The sequence below is a fragment of the Carassius carassius genome, chromosome 32 (genome assembly GCF_963082965.1).
Source record: "Carassius carassius chromosome 32, fCarCar2.1, whole genome shotgun sequence".
NCBI classification, from domain to species: Eukaryota; Metazoa; Chordata; class Actinopteri; order Cypriniformes; family Cyprinidae; genus Carassius; species Carassius carassius.
The window spans coordinates 20858726-20882484 of NC_081786.1; the positions used below are offsets into that span (position 1 = coordinate 20858726).

The window sequence follows — 23759 nt, forward strand, 5'->3', positions numbered from 1 at the left end:
TGCCTACCTCGGTGACTTCAGCTTGGGTGATGGACGAGTCCACATCTGAGCCCTCAGCCTCTGCTTCCTCAATGGAAGACGTGACAGCGGGATTGAGGAGATCCTCGAAGTATTCCTTCCACCGTCCAACGACATCCCCAGTTGAGGTCAACAGCTCCCCACCTCTACTGTAAACAGCGTTGGTAGGGCACTGCTTCCCTCTCCTGAGGCGCCGGACGGTTTGCCAGAATCTCTTCGAGGCCGACCGTTAGTCCTTCTCCATGGCCTCACCGAACTCCTCCCAGGCCAGAGTTTTTGCATCCACAACCACCCGGGCTGTAGTCCGCTTGGCCTGCCGGTACCTGTCAGCTGCCTCAGGAGTCCCACAAGCCAACCAGGCCCGATAGGACTCCTTCTTCAGCTTGACGGCATCCCTTACTTCCGGTGTCCACCACCGGGTTCGGGGATTGCCGCCTCGACAGGCACCGGAAACCTTACGGCCACAGCTCCGAGCGACCACTTCGACAATGGAGATGGAGAACATGGTCCACTCAGACTCAATATCTCCAGCCTCCCTCGGAAACCGGTCGAAGCTCTGCCGGAGGTGGGAGTTGAAGATCTCTCTGACAGGAGACTCGGCCAAACGTTCCCAGCAGACCCTCACAGTACGTTTGGGTCTGCCGAGTCTATCCAGCTTCCTCCCCCGCCATCGGATCCAACTCACCACCAGGTGGTGATCGGTTGACAGCTCCGCCCCTCTCTTCACCAGAGTGTCCAAGACATACGGCCGGAGGTCGGATGAAACGACCACAAAGTCGATCATCGACCTACGGCCTAGGGTGTCCTGGTGCCACGTGTACTGATGGACACCCTTATGCTTAAACCTGGTGTTCGTTATGGACAAGCTGTAACTAGCACAGAAGTCCAATAACTGAACACCGCTCGGGTTCAGATCAGGGGGGCCGTTCCTCCCAATCACGCCCCTCCAGGTGTCACTTTCGTTGCCCACGTGGGCGTTGAAGTCCCCCAGTAAAACAGCGGAGTCCCCAGTCGGAGCACTTTCCAGCAACCCTCCCAGAGACTCCAAGAAGGCTGGGTACTCTGCACTGCCGTTCGGCCCGTAGGCACAAACGTCAGTGAGAGACCTATCCCCGACCCGAAGGCGCAGGGAAGCGACCCTCTCGTTCACCGGGGTAAACTCCAACACATGGCAGCTGAGCTGGGGGGCTATAAGCAAACCCACACCAGCCCGCCGCCTCTCACCATGGGCAACTCCAGAGTGGTGGAGTGTGGTTCAAGAGCCCAAGCTGTGCGTAGAGGTGAGCCCGACTATCGCTAGTCGGAACCTCTCAACCTCACGCACAATCTCGGGCTCCTTCCCGCCAGTGAGGTGACGTTCCACGTCCCTAGAGCTAGTTTCCGTGTCCAGGGATCGGGCTGTCGAGGCCCCCGCCTTCGACTGCCACCCGATTGTCTAAGCACCAGCCCCTTACGGTCCCTCCTGTAGGTGGTGAGCCCACGGGAAGGCGGCCCCACGTCGCTCCTTCGGGCTGAGCCCGGCCGGACCCCGTGGGGGGAGGCCCGGCCACCAGGCGCTCGCATACGAGCCCCAACCCCGGGCCTGGCTCCAGGGTGGGGCCCCAGCTGCGCCATACCGGGCGCAGGGGCATATATATATGCCCAGGGGCATATAGCCCCGGACAACATAGCTCTTAGGGTCATTCGGGTACTCAAACCCCTCCACCACGTTAAGGTGGCAGTTCAAGGAGGGGGGCAGTTCAAGGAACTGGGGGCAGTTCAATCTTTACAAATTACTCCAAAATGTATACATTTTGAAGCCTAAATAAAGCCGTCAGATATAAAATGCTAACGGTAGGCTATAAACGGACTACAGCACACCATGGTCGCAGATCAACGTCATCATCAAGCTTCCTCAAACTTTATTTAAAAAAACACGCTCGCTCATTATGATCTGCGCTGTGTATGAACACTTATCCACTTCTCCATGAGAATATTGCCTATTCATTTTTTTTTATGTTAGAAACTAATTTTGTTTATGTGTGTCTCTCTGAAGAATTTTTTTAATATTTTGTTAATGTTTAATGTAATATTTTGTTATTTTATATAAACCTTAATATTATTTTCTTTGTGATTAAGATTATTATGCCTTATCATTGTGCCCCAAATAAACTTTAAAGACTATCTTTCACTGTATTATGTTTGATTGTATGTTTGCATACCATTTGCTAATTCACCAGAAAAAAAAAAACGCGATTTTACCATCTCAGAAGCACTAAGGTTAGCTATGGCCATATCAATTTCCATTATTATGTCCTTGTTTGTCAGACGATAGAAAAACCATAGATTGAGGAGAGAACCACTATAAATCTGGACATGTAGAACAGTGCATTTTAGATGCTGATTTACTTACCCGTATTGTAAGGGCCAGCATGAAGGACAAGTTTTATCGAGTCTCGGTAAGTAAAACTAGGGAGGGATAACGTTAGAGGAGTTATAATAGTGTTCTATGTATTTAAGATAACTATACAAACAATCTCTGAACAAGCATAACACAGTTAAATTCCAAACATTTAATATAATAGTTGTATATAATTACATATGTTGAATTTAAAGAGAATTGTCCAATAACATCAACAAATGCTTATTATAATACAATATAAATAAACCATATATGTTCCCTGGATAAACCATATATACTCATTTTGTTCACATTTTCTAAATATTTTTACCTGGTAATCCACAAGCCCCAATGTGAGAGCCAGTGTAGTAAATTTTATCTCGCATTCACATTACTGTGAGCTGACTGGAGTGTAGTTACAATAGTATACAAGTAGTATACAATAGTTTAACATTAAATTTTTGGTATTTTTCAGACAGGCGACTTACAATGCATTCAGGCTATACATATCAGCGTGTTCTCTGGGAATTGAACTCGCAACCCTTTTGCACAGTTAATAAAATGCTCTAATAACTGAGCCACAGAAACCTTACAGCAAGAGCTGTAGTAAACATCTTTATTTTCATAAAATAAGTAAACTGAAAACAAACTATATACTAATTGCAAAAACTGATGTCACAACGGGTCTCTACAGGGAAAGATGACATTGTTGCTACAATGGATGGTTGAACATTTCAGGGAGTATGAATGATCTTCCAAAATGTGTACAGTGGGAACATGGTTTGTGGATAAAACAAAACAGGGACATTTTTTCCCCTGCAGGAAAATGACAGCTGCAGATGCGAGAATGGACACTGGGCTTTCGGTCAGCTCGTCTGAGGATAAATTCAAAATAAGCAATATTAGTTTTATGGAAGTTACACCTTTACAGATTAAAATTACAATGTGGGGTGGGGGAAAATCACACAATAAAATATTTGTATTATATTAGAATGGAGTTTTTTAGCATTTACATTAATCTTCTTCATTGATCTGTCAACGTTTATATGGCACATTAAACTTCGGCACTCTATTACTCATGTTTTGACCCTTTGCTCTGGATTCTGGATTACCCCTCTCGTTCATTGTAGACCCATGCGTGCCCTAGGAACATTCTTTGTCTTGCCCTCTGTATACCTGTTTGCCAGTGTTTGACCCATGCTTGTTATGATCACATCTCTGTGTAATAAAAGCTTGCACATGGATCCACACGTCTCATGTCTCGTCATCCCTGTTACACCTACGGTGAAAAGGCTACAGCGTAGGTCCGACACAGAAGTATAAATTTTTATGAAGGGGGTGGAACGATGGGAGTCATCGTTTTCATTATTAAGAGATGTATGGAATTCACAAATCATATTTATGGATGAGGTAATGAATTACCTGTACCTTCCACAGTTATTTAAACAGTGAATAAATTATACGAAGAAAGTGAGCAAAGAACATTTACATTGTCAGAGAATATTATGGCTAATTTCAGTCTAGCGCAAGATTAAACCCTTTCAACTGATGAATGAAGCTCTTCCTTACATCAAACATATATCTGCACTTGTTTATGATGAGAAAATTCTTGAGACAGCTGTCAACACGAACACTCAACAACAAAAATGTTGTTTAAGCAACAAATCATCTGAACACCTCTGATTGGTCATTGCATTTATAAGCTCAACAGACTTGTGTGCAATTGGTTATAATTTAAAATAGTGGAGTGACTCATAAGCATATAAGTAGTACCAGTCAAGAAAACTCTTAGTACTCGTAAAAGGGGTGTGTTATTCAATTTGGCGATTGTTATCTGGGAATAACATACCGCTGGATGGCGCAATTGACCAATCAGAATCAAGTAATCTACAGAGCCATGTAACAAACATCTTTAATGTGAAATAGCTTATTCAGGACAGTACTAAATAAAAAATAACATGCAATTTTCATGTTAAATTATTAACATATTTGCATATTCTGCAACTTACGAGCACAAGATATTATATATATATATATATATATATATATATATATATATATATATATATATATATATATATATATATATATATATATATATATATATATATACAGTACAGACCAAAAGTTTGGAAACATTACTATTTTTAATGTTTTCGAAAGATTCTTCTGCTCATCAAGCCTGCATTTATTTGATAAAAAAATACAGAAAAAACAGTAATATTGTGAAATATTATTACAACTTAAAATAATAGTTTTCTATTTGAATATACTTTAAAAAAATAATTTATTCCTGTGATGCAAAGCTGAATTTTCAGCATCATTACTCCAGCCTTCAGTGTCACATGTAACATCCAGTCTATCACATGATCATTTAGAAATCATTCTAATATTCTGATTTATTATGAGTGTTGGAAACAGTTCTGCTGTCTAATATATTTGATGAATAAAAGGTTAAAAAGAACTGCATTTATTAAAAAAAAAAATCTAATAATATATATTCTAATAATATATTTTCTTTACTATCACTTTTTATCAATTTAACACATCCTTGCTGAATAAAAGTATCGATTTTATTTAAAAAAAAAAAGAAAGAAAAAAATTACTGACTCCAAATTACTGACCAGTAGTGTATATTGCTATTACAAAATATTTATATTTTAAAAACATTTTTTTTACTTTTTATTCATCAAAGTATCCTAAAAAAGTATCACGTTCTGAAAAAATATTAAGCAGCAGAACTGTTTCCAACTTTGATAATGAATCATCATATTAGAATGATTTCTAAAGGATCATGTGATAATGATCCTAAAAATTCAGCTTTGCATCACAGAAATAAATGATAATTTAAAGTATAATACATTTTAAAACAATTATTTTAAATTGTAATAATATATGACATTACATTTTTTTTCTGTATTTTTGATCAAATAAATGCAGGCTTGATGAGCAGAAAAAATTTCTTTCAAAAACATTAAAAATAGTAATGTTTCCAAACTTTTGGTCTGTACTGTATATATATATATATAAGCTCAGTACAGTATTTGACAGTACAGACCAAAAGTTTGGACACACCTTCTCATTCAAAGAGTTTTCTTTATTTTCATGACTATGAAAATTGTAGATTCACACTGAAGGCATTAAAACTATGAATTAATACATGTGGAATTATATATGGAATTATATACAGGTCAACTGGCGCAGCACCCCATCATTCTCCTTCTTGGTCAAATAGCCTTTGATGCCTTCAGTGTGACTCTACAATTTTCATAGTCATGAAAATAAAGAAAACTCTTTGAATGAGAAGGTGTGTCCAAACTTTTGGTCTGTAATGTGTGTGTGTATTAGTTTAACAGAAATTCTAGACATCAAGAGCCAATGCATGTTTAAACTGTTTAAAATTCTGAATGCATAAAAAAATGTTTTAATAATTTTGGCAATAAATAGTAAATTATCAGCTAATTATTGTTGTAATATCAAATCAGAAGACAGTTTGCTGCTTATGCACTGCTTATAACTGCAATATTCTTATTAGGAATCAATCAATCTGTAATTGTATTAAATTATGGTGGAAAAATATTTAATTGTGTGTATTTAGGATACAGAAAAGGCTAGCAATTAAATTAGTCTTAACAAAACAAAGATGTTATCCATTGTATTCCAAAAACCTAATCCAAATCCCAAAAATGTAATTTCTGTCATGGCATGGTGTTAAACACAGTTAGATTTTTCGATTATGTGGTGGAAATAACACTCTGGTAAGAACTATACATAAATAAATAAATAGGTTGATTAACTGCAGGGCCAACAGCACTGAGAATGCAAAACATAATTGTTTTGCATTATTGACATTATTGTGCTTTGACACAATCTGTATTGTTAAAAGCGCTATGTAAATAAAGGTGACTTGACTTGAATTGTCTGATACATTTTTGAAACATTTTGAAACATCTTGCATAGCAACAAGTGTTTGCATTCACGTTCTTGCATACACAAGAGTTCAGCAGTGGTGTGAGTGCTCAGGAGTGACATGACATGCTGTACTCAAGTTCTGGGAAGTGAATATTCTGATAGAGATAAATGGGTGAAGCGCAGTGCTCTCTCTCTCATTGCAGCTCTTATTCACATGGCTCAGGATTCACCCATGCTCATCATTTGTTTTGTTTAGTTTTGGGCAGCTGGGGAATCGATACCCATGGGCCTGAACAAATCACTGAGCTCATCGCCACGGAGGATCATTTACCACTTTCACATAGGTGTACACGGACACACACAGGCACCGTGAACCGTATCTCCCTGTATAGCTTACACCTACCCCTTGTTGAAGAATGCTGGGAGGAAAGCTGTCGTTTAGGGACTGTGAAAAAGCTGCGGCTCTTAGCAGGATGAAACATGGGAATAGCCACAGCATGGTGTTGCAGTAGCAAGCTCGTCTGAGCTAAAGATTAATAGGAGAAGGAGAGAAGAACATTACTAGCAGTCAGCGATAAATGGCTGAAGCTTGTAAGAACTGTAAACTTTATTAATCTGCCTCACCTGTGCAAAAAAGTCAGCTCTGCGAAGAGCCGTTCATCAGAAGCGAGCCATATCAGGGAGTAAGAGAATCAGCTTTGCTGTGTTCCTCTTCTGGAGGCTCAAGTTTTTACTTCCAGAGGGCACATAATGTGAAGGAGCACTTAGCGGTCAACGGGGGGAAGTGCAACCTGTGATGAGAACATGCTCAGGTCAGACTTGATAAGGCACTTCATGGGTAATCCACCATAGGAGCTAGAAACAGTAGGATATCAAGATGAAGAGGTGGAATTAGAATGAATGCAACATGTTAGTGAGACACAAGGGTTCTTGGAGTGGAGTAAATCCTCTCAAAACTCTAGTTCTGGACATAAAGGCTTGAAACAGTAGGATATTAAGATGAAGAGGTGGAATTAGAATGAATGCAACATGTTAGTGAGACACAAGGGTTCTTGGAGTGGGGTAAATCCTCTCAAAACTCAAGTTCTGGACATAAATGCTTGACTCTCCATTAAGAACCAATGAGGTAACAGTTGGGAATGGACAATTTGAGGTAGTCATACATCAATATGGTAAAACTGAGAGAAATTGTGCTGAGAAAATTATCTCAGAGTAGCCTAAGATGGTTTGTTGGTTTTCCAGTCTGGACAGCTTTGATATTTAGCCATGACACACGTCACGACCAATGTCGGTCCATTGAATATTTGTTGGCCCAGTTTTTTATGGTGTGTATGTTGAATCACTGTTGGCACCTCTGCGTAATCCCATGTAAGAGCACAGAGATGGTACAAAATTAAGCTGACGAAATGGATTTAGAAAGAAAGCAACACATAAATGAGGCACAAAAGCTCTTGAAGTGGATCTTCAAGGAAGGAAAGAGGGGTAAATCCTCTCAAGAGCACTTAACATTTGATCCAGCTCCAGTTCTAGAGAGAGATGCTTGACTCTCCAGTAAAAACAAATGAGGTGACAGTTGGGAGTGGATAAAAAAAGAGGTGCATTTTGCTGAGAAAAAGATGTAGTCAAATTAGTGAATTTTCACAGCCAAAAAAAACACAAATACATTTTTGATGTATGATTCACTGCTCACAAAGAAGTCACTTTCAAATCAAAGGGCTTTCAGCTGGTCAACTTTGAAAGTTATGACCAACCTCAACCCATGGCATACCAGTCTGGTCAGGTTGAATAGTTTGAGGATAGTGCCACAAAACGCCAATTGTCAGCCACTGGCCAATGTTTTTACAGTACTAGTCAGACCACCGTCAGCGTCTTTTTGACCGACTGGACATGTGAAATCATTGTCGGAGCCATAATGGAGAGGTAATCCTGAGTGGCTAAATGGTTAAGGCACATCCTGTGTAATCTCCCATAGACACTCAGAGACAGTAGGATATTAACCCTTGTGGATTGTTCAAATTCACTACCCTTTCGTTATGTTCGGGATGAAAACATCCACTCAATTAAACTGCTGTAAAAATGTATCAGATTCATATTTTTTCTCAATTTTTTTGCAGAAATCTTTTAATCAACTTCAGTCCTGATCAAAACTACCAAATGTTTTTTTAAAAATCCAAGATTTTAACACTTTAATTGCCAAGTTAATAAATGATGTCACTGATTTGGGGGAAAAAACACACAAAATGACTTATTTTCAATATAAAAGTAACTGTGGCTGGATTTTTTTTTTTACTTTTTATAACAGTCTTGGGCATTTCAAAGATTAGTAGCAACATTGGCTTTGATGCATTGTTAGTTTTTGTGCAGCATTACATTTAAATTTTTTCTCCCTAATTTGTTGTTGGTGGCTGTTTTTACCCCATTGACTTCCATTATAATGACATTTTTTGATTGCAAAGCCATGACACCATATAATCATGCATTCTTGATTGTTTGTGGTTTTCCCTTTTGGGAAGAGGTAAAATGTGTTATTTTTACAGTTGATCACTAGGTGGGACCATTAACCCTTTAGATAGGCCTGTGCAAAAAAAGGCTTAGTTTCTGGCTTGTATATGGAGTTAAATGGAGTATAACAGCAAATTATAGTGTGTGTGTGTGTGTGTGTGTGTGTGTGTGTGTGTGTGTGTGTGTGTGTGTGTGTGAGATTCTTGATTGTTGGTGGTTTTCCCTGTTGGGAAGAGGTGACATTTGTTATTTTTACAGTTGATCACTAGGTGGGACCATTAACCCTTTAGATTTAATAGGCATGTGCAAAAAAAGCTTAATTTCTGACTTGTATATGAAGCTATATGGAGTATAACAGCATATTATATTGTGTGTGTATGTGTGTGTGTGTGAGAAAGAGAGAGAGAGAGTGTGTGAGAGAGACCTTTGCACACTTACCTTGATGTATTTCAGAAAATCACAATGTACACCTCAGCTCTCAGAACTACATGGAGTAAACAAAAGTGTATTTATGCACCTGCTGCCTTTTAATGGTGGTGAAAGTATTCAGTTGTTAAGTGATGACGTAAGAAGCGCTGTTTCCGGGTCCAGTCCTCAACTCGCTTCACTTGAGAATATGACCTCAGCAGCCGTTTATGAGCACTGTTTATTCATATTGATAATTTAAGTTAAACGTACGATATACACTACAGTCTCCGTGCTCACAGCGTCCCAAACACAAATAATTTTTATATATTTTTTATATATTTATATTTTCATTGTCTGGCTATCTGGGACTTCGGTATGGAGTTAAAGTCTAATATTATAACGCTAGTATTCTAACACATTGTGAGTTTATATTAGCACCTTTTGTTGTTTTCTCGTGGTAACTGATAGAGCGTTTGGACACGGAAGCGCTGCTACGTGACGTCAAACTTAACAAGCGAATAGACTAAACAAAAGCAAAGTACGTGGATTTAAACACTTGCATGCCATCGTTTTGGTCATTTAATGGTGAGAAGAGCAGCAAGCAACACGAGAAAGGGCTTGACTTGTACCAAAGTTTTAGAAATGATTATGTAGCTTGACCCCTCCAGCGAGCTGCAGCTTATTTGAAGTTGGTATAGCATTTTGGTTCATAATACATTGTTCATAAATTTGATGCAAAGTAGATTTTTTTACAGGATTTTAAGGTTTTAAACTGGCTTTACCATCAAGAAAAGAGGAGCATTTCACTTATAGGCCATCTGTACTTTTCACCATCAAAAGGAAGCAGGTGCATAAACACACTTCTTTTTTTATTGTTTACTCCATGTAGTTCTGAGAGCATGAGGTGCACATTTGGATTTTTTCCAGGGACGGATCTACTGGGGTGGCATGGGGTGGCAAATGCCACCCTAAAAGAAAGTCTTGCCACCCCTGCTGCCACCCCAGTTGGCAGCAACGAATTAAAAGTTATGGCCAATTTGAAAATTTACGAGCGCGAATCTCCAGTGTCCGACTGCAGTGAATGCAGCAGCACGAGAAGACGCCAGCGGCAAGAGACTATAGACAGTATGCAAGAGACTGATTTGTTTGGAAAACTTTCTCAGTACGCGCGAAGCGAGGGAACCATGAGACACAGGAGAAACATGGATTATCTATCTATCAAGAAATGAAGCTTTAATGAAAGCACAGACTTTGAGATGATAAATAGCTAACGTTACAGTGGTGTAATGTTAGTCTACTACGTGATACGTTACCCACTTTTAAAAAGCGTGAGGATACATAACAGCTTGATTGAATCGCGGAATTCAGTACCAAATGGAAATTTCTGTATGAAGCAGAACGTCATGAAATTCGGCCATTTTTGAATGAATAAATCAAAAGTAGAGATGTACATTTAATCAAATCTCGATATGGACTAGTGTCTGTGAATATTAAAGGTGTTCAGTACCGTCGCTCCCTACACGCAGAGTACGCAATCTGCGTAGGGCACCAACTCCCAGAGGGGGCACCATCCCAGTTGCTCAAAAAAAAAAAAAACCTTCCGCCATTCTCCCATCCGTGCTCGCGACCGCTCGCACCTCATGTTTTCGGCTGAATGTTCATAATTGATGGATGAACATCTATGCCCGGGTAAAGGACATCAGCAATCCGGCGCAGAGAAAAGAAAACTAAAGAAAGTTACAAAAAAAAAAAAAAAAAACGCATAAAGTTGGCTTGACGTTGGACGTTCGAGAGTCTCAAATTTAGGGACCGTCTCTAAAGTTACATGCGATATTGGTATACACTTTTCTAACGTCAGTAGCATTTGAGGAGAATGACTTACAGTCATAAAAACAACTGTAATTGTTCATTTGGGTGTCAGCTATAATGCACAATTGAATTGAATGTTTGATATTTATTAAAATAAACTGTAAATCATATGTAAATTATGCCACTTTTTCACATGGGCTCAAACGCAAATTTGAAGCTCAATAGCATTTGAGGAGAAAGACTTGCAGTCATAAAAACAACTGTAATGTGTTCATTTAGGTGTCAGCTACAATGCACACCTTATACATTTTTTATATATATTAAAATAAATTATAAATCATTTAGGTAAAAACAAGGTCCGTTTATCACTTTCATGCACATTCCTATGAAAGGTTCCCTTATGAAAATTACAGATGGTTTTAACACCACAAATCATCCTTAATAATTTTTTGATGTTGTTGTTGCTATAAAAACAGACCTAAGCCATCAATAGCTTTTAAAATGACTTATTATTGCATTGTATAAAAAACAATGAGGCAATAATTATTGGTTAATAATAACACTGTTAAAATACATAATGTAGGCAAATACAAAATAATCCATTTATGTACGCTATTACAAATGCCTGCAAAGGGAGCCAAATGCCATGTAAATGCTGCTGTTACACTTACAGGACAATCAAATCCTTTTTTAGGCTACTGACCTGAAATTTAATTCAAATATTCACTTAATCTTTCATTTTTGGCCACCTTTTTGCTATAGATGACACAGCCTTTATAATTTCTTCAACAAAAAATGTGCATATCACAACCCTTACAAAAATAAACCATGGTTTTATCATAGTAAAACTGCTTAATTTCCTTTTGCATGATTTCATTATGCTTGAGACTATAAAATAAATTAGAGTCATAATAAAGTTATAGCCATAGGTAAATGTCTAGAGCTACAATTGTAATTTGTAAATAATAAAATTTATTCATTAAGTTTTTTATTTGATTAAAGTTCTATTTTCTATGGTACGTGTTTTTTTTCATCATCATATTTGAGGAAGGGGGACACAACAATACAGTCCTGCTTAGGGCACCTGTTTGGCCAGCAGAGGCCCTGAAGGAGTTGTTATACACATCTCTGGGAATGTGTGCTCTACTACACACACATACTGAAGCACGCATGGTGTTTTCAGCTCTTCATATTGACAAATGATGTAGGCTACACATGTGCACGCAAGCACGCTATAGAGGATTTCACCATTTTATTTGATAAAACTATCGTCATTCATTCATATCGTATACACAGACTGATAGTAACGGCAATGTCTTTATGACAACCTGTCAAAATGAAATTTCGGTATAACTTGAAGAAATTCAAACAGAAATATAGTACTATTGCACAGAAGAGTATGACATACTTCAAGTAGGCCTAATAGCAAATAATAATAATAGTTTATTACAAAACACAGAAACTCTGTCTACAACCCACCAAAATAAAAGTTTGGTCTAACTCAAAGAAATTATGTAAGAAATTGCACATTAAATTATATATATAAAAAAAGATATACTAAAACGTTATTTTAAAGGAATATCACACAAGTTTTCATAGATGTTTTAATTTAAACTTGCCAAAATAATAACACCACATTTTTCAAAAACTATTTCTAAAAGTACATTTGTATTTGTGCCTATAATGTTTATTTATTATTATTGTCAGCTAATAAAACCTATGCTTCAGGGACCATATTACATCTAAGGCTAAATGTAGCTCTTGACTGGTTGAGTTAGATGGCGATTAACACTAAACAGTAGAAAATCAGTTGAGTCTCCCCAGCTGTAAATGTAATTGGCTGTTAAAGTCTTGTGTTTCTTATAATAAATTGACATATTGATAACACTGAATCTTATATAATGCTCTTAATTACATGTCGATACATACTGTATGCATTAGTGAGTGTGGTGGTGCTTATGGGGTTTGGTCACTTATTCCTTATATGAACTGTTTCAAATGCAAGACATTGATTGCATGAGATTAAGTTTGTAAATGATAGCCTGTGCCATTTTGTAGTGTGCACACATACTATTTATCATCAAACTGTGATAACGGTGTAACTGTAGATCAGCCCCTGATTTTTTCAGATACTGTACATCAAGGTAAGTGCACAAAGGTCTCTCTCACACCCTCTCTTTCTCTCTCGCTCTCTCTCTCTCTCTCTCTCTCACACACACACACACACACACACACACACACTATAATTTGCTATTATACTCCATATAACTCCATATACAAGCCAGAAACTAAGCCTTTTTTTGCACAGGCCTATTTAAAGGGTTAATGGTCCCACCTAGTGATCAACTGTAAAAAATAACAAATGTTACCTCTTCCCAACAGGGAAAACCACCAACAATCAAGAATCTGACACACACACACAAACACTATAATTTGATGTTATGCTCCATATAACTCCATATACAAGCCAGAAACTAAGCCTTTTTTTTGCACAGGCTTATCTAAAGGGTTAATGGTCCCACCTAGTGATCAACTGTAAAAATATTTTTTTTTACCTCTTCCCAAAAGGGAAAACCACAAACAATCAAGAATGCATGATTATATGGTGTCATGGCTTTGCAATCAAAAAATGTCGCTATAATGGAAGTCAATGGGGCAAAAACAGCCACCAACAACAAATTAGGGAGAAAAAATTTAAATCTAATGCGGCACAAAAACTAACAATGCATCAAAGCCAATCTTGTTACTAATCTTTGACATGCCCAAGACTGTGATAAAAGGTAAAAAAAAATCCAGTCCACAATCACTTTTTATATTGAAAATATGTAATTTTGTGTGTTTTTTCCCCTAATCAGTGACATGAACTTGGTAATTAAAGAGTTAAAATCTTGGATTTTTTTTTAAACATTTGGTAGTTTTGATCAGGACTGAGGTTGATTAATAGATTTATGCAAAAAAAAAAATTGAAAAAAAATATTTATCCGATAGATTTTTACAGCAGTTTAATTTAGTGGATGTTTTCATCCACGAACATACCGAAAGGGTAGTGAATTTGCCCACAGTGTAACGTTGAGTTTTTGAAAAAATTCAAAGCATTTTCCAAAAATATGGGTCAAAATAAGATTTGTCACCAAAAATCATTCCATTAGCTCAAACACAGAGAAAGTTGTGGCCAAAATAAGACTAAACTTTACCCCCTAGTGGACGAAAACGTCCCCAACAACGCATAAGGGTTAAGATGAAGAGGTGGTGTTAGAATGAATGCAACACATTAATGTTACACAATTCCTATCAAGAGCATTTGACATTTGAACCAACTCTAGTTCTGGAGTGAAAAACTTGACTCTCCAGTAAGATCGAATGAGGTGACAGATAGGAAAGAAAACTTTGAGGTGGTCACAGGGCAATGCAGTAAAAATGGGAAATCTTGCTTAAGAAAACTGCTCAGACTAGTCTAAGATGGTTTGTTGGAGTCCCTGTCCCAGCAACTTATATTAATGTATATTAATATACTTTTTTTTTTTGACTTGTTGGAAAATGGTGTAGAACCTCAGACCACTGATTTTATTCTATATATCTACAAATGCACTTGATTTTCATCCACCACTGCTCTGAAAATGAGCTTGTCGATGTTCTAGCTACTTTTGTGAGATATACTCAATAATTCAACAACATAATCTTTGTAAAAAAGATAAATGAGGCTCTCTGACCCTCTCATAGACAGCAAAGGTCCTACCACGATCAAGGTCCAGAAAAAAAGCAAAGACATCGGTAAAATAGTCCATGTGACATCAGGGGTTCAACCGTAATTTTACAAAGCTTCAAGACCTTTATGTGCAAAGAAAACAAAAATAAAGGCTTTATTCATCAATTCTTCTCCTCCTTATCCCATATGCTCTTGCACACCGCCATTATGGAGAGAGTATCATGGCACACCATACTGGATGAGGAGGAGAAGAGTTGTTGAATAAAGTCGTTATTTTTGTTTTCTTTGCTATTTCTATGCCATTGCTAGGGTGTTGTAAGAATATGATTAGCATTAGCAAGTTCAGTTAATAGTAATGTTGACTATAACTAGCAAAATCCTCATATTAATAAAAAATATTAACTTATATTATTATTATATTTTGCATTTAAACTTCTATTAAATATTTAACTCTTCACCACTCTATATAGAAATGCTATGTCAATGCACCTGTTTTATGGGCTCTTTCTAATAGAAGTGCCATATTTGTCACTGTTCCAGGACCCCATAATTTACAAATTAATCACTGACTAGCTTTCATTCAATGCTGCACTCAATTACTTTGTACAGAGGTGCTGAGGCATGTCACTTACCAATGCTAAGAAACGGATGAATGATTCAAAAGAGTTTAACTACTGCTATTTGAAGGAAATCTCAGCGGAAAGTACCAGGTATTAACAAGAATATTGCATATTAATTGTGCCTGCAAATTAAGGACCTTGCACATAAATTTTCACATTAGTAAACTGAACTGCAAAATAGGTTTGCAACGATACAATTTTTCATATCTGATCCGATCCAGAAAATTCTGAGTATCGGCCGATTCGGATCCGGTCTGATACCAGCACAGTTTTTCTTTTAAATCAGTGTAGAATTTCTATACTTTTGTGTGTTGACCTGACCGACACTCTTTTGTGTGTTAAACACAATCTACTTAATATAACTTCATTTTAATGAAGAATAACAAATGAAAAAATATATAATCATAATCTATGACAAAAATTATATTATAAACTAGGTTAGTGGATAATTTAGCAGCAAAAGTTATTCTAGAAAAATCATGAGTGCACAATTTTATAAAATCTAAACATTTGGTGAAATAACATTATTTAGTGGTGAACCAATAAAAGTGAATATGTAGGACTAAATCTGGTAAAATATTACACATTGCTCTCTGTATTATTGTAAAATACATTATTGAAAACAAGTAAAATATTTATATAAATATAAACAAATTAAAAGACATTTCTTTTGTATGTATAGCACAGTAAGGAAGGCAGCAACATATGATAGATAGAGGAGTCTATCATATGTTGCTGCCTCCATTACGTGCTATAAATTAGATTATTAATAGCCTTATAGGACAAAACAAGAAATACTATAATCTTTCATTTTGCAAAAGTACTATAATACGAAAAGCTCCAATAACATGGGCGTCGCTAGGCCATTTTTAGTGGTGCTATAGCCCCCCCTAAAGTTTTCTGATTAGCTCCATAAACTGTACACAAATTCGTGATTGTCTCAGTCCCCCTTAAATTTCACATAAAAATGGCGGCAGACATCGATTGGCTTTTCCCTGTCTTTCACTGCGTTCTTTTTCAGTCTGCAGACCGGGACGACGCAGAGCGACAAACAGAGGACAAGGTGTGTGTTTACTGATAGATTGTTATAATATCTGTATCTGCGTAGTTCTTTGTCAGGAATACAATTTACAAAATATCATGGGGGAGCAATCAGTTCCACATCTACACTAAAGTCTTCGCTTTGTTCAGCCCTCATCACACCACAGCTGTTTCCTCCAGTGAAAATGAAGCACATATGAACCATAGACTGTATAAAAACATGGATGTAGTGTCCGTGACGTCACCCGTAGTTTTCTGAAGATTATTTCTGAAGGTCAAAGTGGGTGGAGTGGGCCATTACCATCTTGGCAGCGCAGCACTCCCGAAAAATCTAAAATGGGCAAAAGACGGGAGATGGTTGCTGAAGCCACGCCCACCTAGCCCAATGACATTGTCAGAAGCGGCAATCCACCTGTCACTCAAGTGATCACGACCCTTAATTATACAGAACTTTAAGGCTTAATATAATTTAAAGGATGAGTTCTAAAAATAAAATAAAAAAATCACCCCCCTCGCAGTTGTCATGAAGGGCAAAACTAGCTATATAGACCAAAATCTTTTTCCGCAAACAGTAAAATGCTGTGTGTTTACAGTGAACAGGTGTGTGTGTGTGTGTTTGTGTTTGAGATCATGAAGATTTGTATTGTCTTATTCAGTTATATGTTATACCCATCTATGCAATACAATGTACAGCACTTTTTGGTATACAAGTTTAATATACCACCCCGTTAGTCAAAATTTTTTAAATCTTATATATATATATATATATATATATATATATATATATACTGTATATATACTGTACATTCATACAGGTGCATCACAATAAATTAGAATGTTGTGGAAAAGTTAATTTATTTCAGTAATTCAACTCAAATTGTGAAACTTGTGTATTAAATAAATTCAATGCACACAGACTGAAGTAGTTTAAGTCTTTGGTTATTTTAATTGTGATGATTTTAGCTAACATTTAACAAAAACCCACCAATTCACTATCTCAACAAATAAGAATACTTCATAAGACCAATAAAAAAAAAAGTATGTTAATTTACTGTACATGTACTCAATACTTGGTAGGGGCTCCTTTTGCTTTAATTACTGCCTTAATTTGGCGTGGCATGGAGGTGATCAGTTTGTGGAACTGCTGGTGGTATGGAAGCCCAGGTTTCTTGGAATAGTGGCCTTCAACTCATCGTTACCTTTCGTTTTGTGCATGTCATTTTATCAGTGACTGCTTCTCTAATCTTGGCTTTCATCTTCATTGGCTTCTAATCTTCTTAATTTGGACTAACAAGCTTTTTGAACCACAACCTGTAAGTAGTACGATTGATATTTTATGTGTACATTTTCAATTTCAGCTTTAGGTTTCCAAGTAACGCATATTACTCTCTTATTGAAGTAGTTCTGATAATTCGCTGTGAACCCACTATTTCCTAAGAATGTGTCGATTATTGTAGACTGATGTTGTTCTAATTACTTGGTTTAATAATAAAGAATGTAGTGTGGCACACAGACTTTATAATCATTATGAAATTGTTGTTTATTTTGCTGCACTGGCAGTTATAGGTGAGTTATATGTGGGAGAGACAAGTGCGTTGACCAATCAGAGCAGAGTAGGCTTATGGAAAGGAGGGGTTTACTTCGAACTTGCTAGGATCTAATCATTTTGGAATCATTGGCAAATGACAATTAAACCTTTTGTAGGGGACTCCAACACAATATTAGGACACTTTAAAATACCATATGACCTCCTCTTTAAGAGTTCAAACTTCCACTGACATTAATATTAGCACAAAAACTATGCAGTGCATGCTTCATGGAACTGGTTTCCAAGGTCGAGCAGCTGCATGCAAGCATCACATCACCAAGTAAGCATCGGATAGGTTGGTGTAAAACACGCTACCACTGGTTTTTGGAATAGTGGAACAAAAGTTCACCACTCCTGTCTTTTGGGGCCAGTGTCTGATGACTGGTGTGGTTCAGGGCCATCAGTTCTGCTTCCACTATTCGGTGCCAGGTCTTCCTCTCTTTTGGCAATCCAGAAGATATCATCTTTTGTTCCCTCTGGATGATATGTCCAGTTCATCTCCATTGCCTTCTCGTGATGATGGTTTCCACACATTCTTGTTTGCCCTGGGCAAGTAGTTGTTGATTAGAGATGGTTTTGGGCCAGAAGATTTACTACTTCTACTGGTGAGGGTTGGGAGTGTTATCTTTCCAAGATATCACCTCTCTTTTTGTCTTTCTGATCTTCAAGGCTACGTGCTGTTGTTTTCTCCTGCATGTGCTGGTTGGTATGTGAAAGTAGCACCAGGTCCACTGCAAAGTCAAGATCTTCCAGTGTTCATCTGATACCTCTTATTTGGCCTTTGAAGAAGGAGAATGTTGCCTGCCTAACTGCATTGTGCCAACTGTAGTTTTGGATTCATTAAAATTTTAGGCAATGCCATGCTTCCAACTTTGTGGAACTATTTGGGGAAGGGCCCTTTACTATTCCAGCATGGCTGCACAAAGCAAGGTCCATAAAGACATATTTCAATTTGTTTGGTTTGGAAGATCAACACCTTAGGTTTGAACTGAAATGGAGATTGTGAGCCAGGCCTTCTCTTCCAATATCAGTGCCTAAACTATAAATTCTCTACTTGATGAATGGGAAAAGGTTCCTACAAAAACACTCAAAAATCTTGTTGAAGGACATCCCAGAATGAAAGCTATTATAGCTGCAAAGAAGGGACCAACTCCATAAATTTCTTCATATTTAGAACGCAATCTAATTAAAGTTCCAGTTGATGTAATGGTCCTTGCAGGTGTTTTAATACTGTTGTTCATGTAGTGCATATACACATACACATTACAGTCGAAATGTTTGGAGTCAGTATGACGCATTAGGCTTTATCATACATCCGGCACAAAGTGCGCCACAAATGTTTTTGCTAGTTTCAGCCCGATGCAGTTCTCATTTTCCTGTCCTGCATCATATACCAACTAGAACCTGGTCTAAAGTCAATGGTGCAATCTACATATTATTTTTTGTTATTTAAAAGCGTGTTAGCAGAAAATGTACCTCTCGCCGAGTCCACAACGTGCATTCACTTATTACACACAGATACGCACAGCAGCACAGAAACATACCAGATATTAAAAATTAAAGGATAACAGTGTAAAGGAATGTTGTTGTGTAGGCTACATAAATATAAAAATGTCATACATGTCTTAATGGATAGTCATTGCGTTTAATAGAATTAGCCTACCTATTTGCTCACGCATGAGCAGATCCGTTTGTTCTCTGGAGATGCGTTCAGTCTGTGCGCCTTAAAATTCTGCAGTTTAAATAGCGAATCCGCCATGGTACGAACACAACTCGCTCTTTAAGGGAATGGGAGGAGACTCTAATTGGTTTATTGCACAGTATGCCCATAAACACACCCATCACTCAGAATAGGGATAACCCTTCTAGACCACACACTGGGAGCATTTTTCCCATTTTTATACTAGCAAAAGTGGATTCGGAAACACCCTAAGTGCACCTGCAACATGCGCTTAAAACCATGTCCAAAGATCATTAAAATAGGGCCCTATGTTTGAGTTATGTCTAAAAAAAAATTAAATAATAATAATTTGTTTCTCCCAATCTCATGTTTATCTTGAGTACCTAAAGACAAATATTGTATTATTCATATATCCAATGAGTCATTAGTTTAAGCAACTTTTGAACAGTAGTGTATATCTACTAAAATGTAATTTTGTTCATTAATATACCAAATGGCTACATTTCAAAATAGCTCATGTTTTCATGAATTCTATTACTTGACAAGAATTTAATAGTGATTGAGAAAATGGAAGGGATGTCTATTATGATGCTGCGTTTAGGGCTGTCGCTATAGTCGATAAATCAATTAATCGCATGATAAAAAAATGAGCTCGATAATATTTTCGGTCGCGATAATTTTTTTCTATTTTTATTTGAATAATGAAACATGTCATGATGTGATGTGCGGTTAGTCTGGAGCGCAGCCTGTGGACAGATCGCGGCAGAAAACACCCTGTCCGATGGCACAGATGTCCCAGGAATAAAGAGATAACGTCTCGCTAGAGTGACCAGCTTTGGGAAGTGCCTTTCATTTGCTTGTGGATGTTTGCGTCACAAGCGATACAGCTGTGTACTTGCACAACTATTGTACTTCATTTTAATACCGCGTAACATATTTTGCAAGTAACTTCGTTGCCCTTTCTGTCGAAATTGGCCTTATTTTCGCTCGCTTCATTTGGCTTGCTCAGCTAAATATGCCTGTAGGCGTGTGGTTGCATGTGTCAATGCGCCCAGTTAACACACACACAGGCGTGTGTATAAGTAATTAGAAATTACTTATACAAAATTTATTCATTTTAAGCCACACAAACTCAACATGTTGGTATTTCCTGCTCTGAAACTGCCATAAAATAAAAGTTTATTGATCTTTGAAAAGGTGTACCTGCATTTTTATGACATTAACATTATATTCGTTGAAACTGGTCTTAGAATGACGATATTATCGTTTATCGCGATAATTTCTTGGACAATTTATCGTTCAGCAAAATTTTTTATTGTGACAGGCCTAGCTGCAGTTGCTACTCTTTTATTACATAAAGGATAAGTCGCTTGAGGACATGCATTACAGTGATTTTACCTCTGTTGAAGGGGTTTTAAGCATGTTTCACGGATGGCCTATAATGACTTATTGCTTTAATAAAACTGGTATAGAGAGCAACCAGACACGTTTAATGCACTAAAGCATATCAACTCCAGTCAGCCTACCATGAAATATTATAATCTCCACAAGCCTTTCACAGAACTCAATTTCAAGGTATGATAGAGGTTAGAGAAATACAACAAAAAAGAGAAGCACACACAAATGAAATATCTCAGAACAGCACAGCGATGTGCCAAATTAGTCTGAGGTCATGAGACTGACAGTCGTTCATCCAACTCTCCAATACCTTGCAGACTCAGAATTGGGTATTCGGTCAAAAGTATCAGTGGTTTTAAGTGAGTATTTTTAGAGACAAACTCACAGTAGATGAAAACATTTTGATTAAAAGGTCAAAAAACAGTCACCCATGAACGCATCTTCTCTACACAGTGACCTCCCAGACATTAGCAAAAAAAGAACAGTTAAAGTTATTATTTTCTGGTGCTCGACTTGTTCTTATTCTCTCTGAACCAGTTGAAATCAAACCAAATTGAATGAATAGTCAACAATATCTAGTAGTAGCATACTACCTGTGATTTGAATCGGATCTGCTCTTCAATGTTCTCTGCTCCTACCATGAACCTTGACTGGTCGATTCTCAATCCATGGATACCTGCACACAGTCGTATCAGACAAGTAACTCAAAAAATATTCCAAGTGAAGAAACGCAGGACAAATTATTCAGGTAGTAAAATGTCACGCAGTATGACTCTCCAAAACCTAAATGAGCAAATATATATATACTGTATATACAGTACAGACCAAAAGTTTGGAAACTACTATTACTATTTTTAATGTTTTTGAAAGAAGTTTCTTCTGCTCATCAAGCCTGCATTTATTTGATCAAAAAAAAAACAGAAACAAATGTAATATTGTGATATATTATTACAATTTAAAATAATTGTTTTTAAATTTATTATACTTTAAATTATCATTTATTTATTTGATGCAAAGCTGAATTTTTAGGATCATTATCACATGATCCTTTAGAAATCATTCTAATATGATGATTCATTATCAAAGTTGGAAACAGTTCTGCTGCTTAATATTTTTTCAGAACATGTGATACTTTTTTAGGATACTTTCATGAATAAAAGTAAAAAAAAAGAAGCTATGTTTTTAAAAAATAAATATTTTGTAATAACAATATACACTACTGGTCAGTAATTTGGGGTCAGTAGTTTTTTTTCTTTCTTTTTTTTAATAAAATCAATACTTTTATTCAGCAAGGATGTGTTAAATTGATAAAAAGTGATAGTAAAGAAAATATATTATTAGAATATATATTATTAGAAATTGTTTTTTATTTTGAATAAATGCAGTTCTTTTTAACCTTTTATTCATCAAATATATTAGACAGCAGAACAGTTTCCAACACTCATAATAAATCAGAATATTAGAATGATTTATAAATGATCATGTGATAGACTGGATGTTACATGTGACACTGAAGGCTGGAGTAATGATGCTGAAAATTCAGCTTTGCATCACAGGAATAAATTATTTTTTTTAAAGTTTATTCAAATAGAAAACTATTATTTTAAGTTGTAATAATATTTCACAATATTACAGTTTTTTTCTGTAATATATATATATATATATATTTTTTTTTTTTTTCTCAAAATATGCTTAAATAAATATACACTATAAATGGTTATTTTCAAAAATAAAGATTGTAACTGCTATAAATCTTTGTCATAAACATACGAAACCAACATAATAAGAACAAGAAAGAGAGGACTGTCTGGATCATAAAGCACTACTAATTAGGGGTGGGAATAACTAGAGACCCTACAATACGATCTTATCACAATACTTGTGTCACAATACTACTTTATTGCGATTCAATGCTGCAGTGTAAAATGGGATTGTCAAGCAGACAAACTGACCAAAACTTTCAAAAAAACATGTCATAAATGTTGTATGGACTTGCAAACTCAATTATTTGTATTACAGTCTAATGTAGCCCAGTTTAACAAAATGTAAACCGTTATGCACTACTGTGCTACTACAGGTATTTTGAACAATGTACTGTAACCTGAACTTACAAAAAAAGTTGTGCAGACCCTTCAGCAATTGGGCCATTTGAAAATAAATTACTGTTAAATTTAAAATAAATGAAACAGTCTTACATCCAATTTAATTTGGACGGGGCTTTCCTGATAACTTTCTGTGATGCTGCCATCTTTATTTCACTAACTTACAGCATGCTGATGGTGACCCAGCTGACCTCACCAGACAAAAAAACACCATATAGAGGATTGTAAAGAAACTGGTTTTATTATTGTATCAAATAGTATAATAAAAAGGTCAATATTTGGCGTCAGTGTATCGATAGAGTATTGCCTCAGAAAATTTGCAATACAATGCCGCATTGATATCCCCCCCCCCCACCCCTACCACTAATGGGCTACTGAAGACTGGAAGAAGGTCTTGCAGACCAGCAAACCAAACATTATAGCAATGTTTGGTACATTTGGTTGGTTTTTGTAAGCATTCAATAGTCAAAAGGATGGATCTTTAAAGTGTAAAACCAGCTGCAACTGCAAGTGGCACTCTAAACCCAAAAGTGCTGTATCTACTTGTCTACACCTTGTTGATCAAGGGTTGCTCCTACAATACAACAATGACCA

At 36.8% G+C, this 23759-nt stretch overlaps 1 long non-coding RNA gene across 2 annotated transcripts in view; it reads right to left on the reverse strand.

The window, feature by feature from the left end:
• The window catches only part of LOC132112957 (uncharacterized), a 41141-nt gene extending 19400 nt beyond the window's left edge, over nt 1-21741 (reverse strand). Inside the window, exons 1-2 of one of the 2 annotated variants that reach the window (XR_009425062.1) lie at nt 21657-21734; nt 19648-19762 (exon numbers count right to left, since the gene is read on the reverse strand). This is a non-coding gene — a long non-coding RNA (uncharacterized LOC132112957). Of the gene's footprint in view, nt 1-19647; nt 19763-21656 lie in introns of both variants that reach the window. The other variant, XR_009425061.1, reaches the window with a different exon arrangement.
• Nucleotides 21742-23759: the final 2018 nt, after the last annotated feature.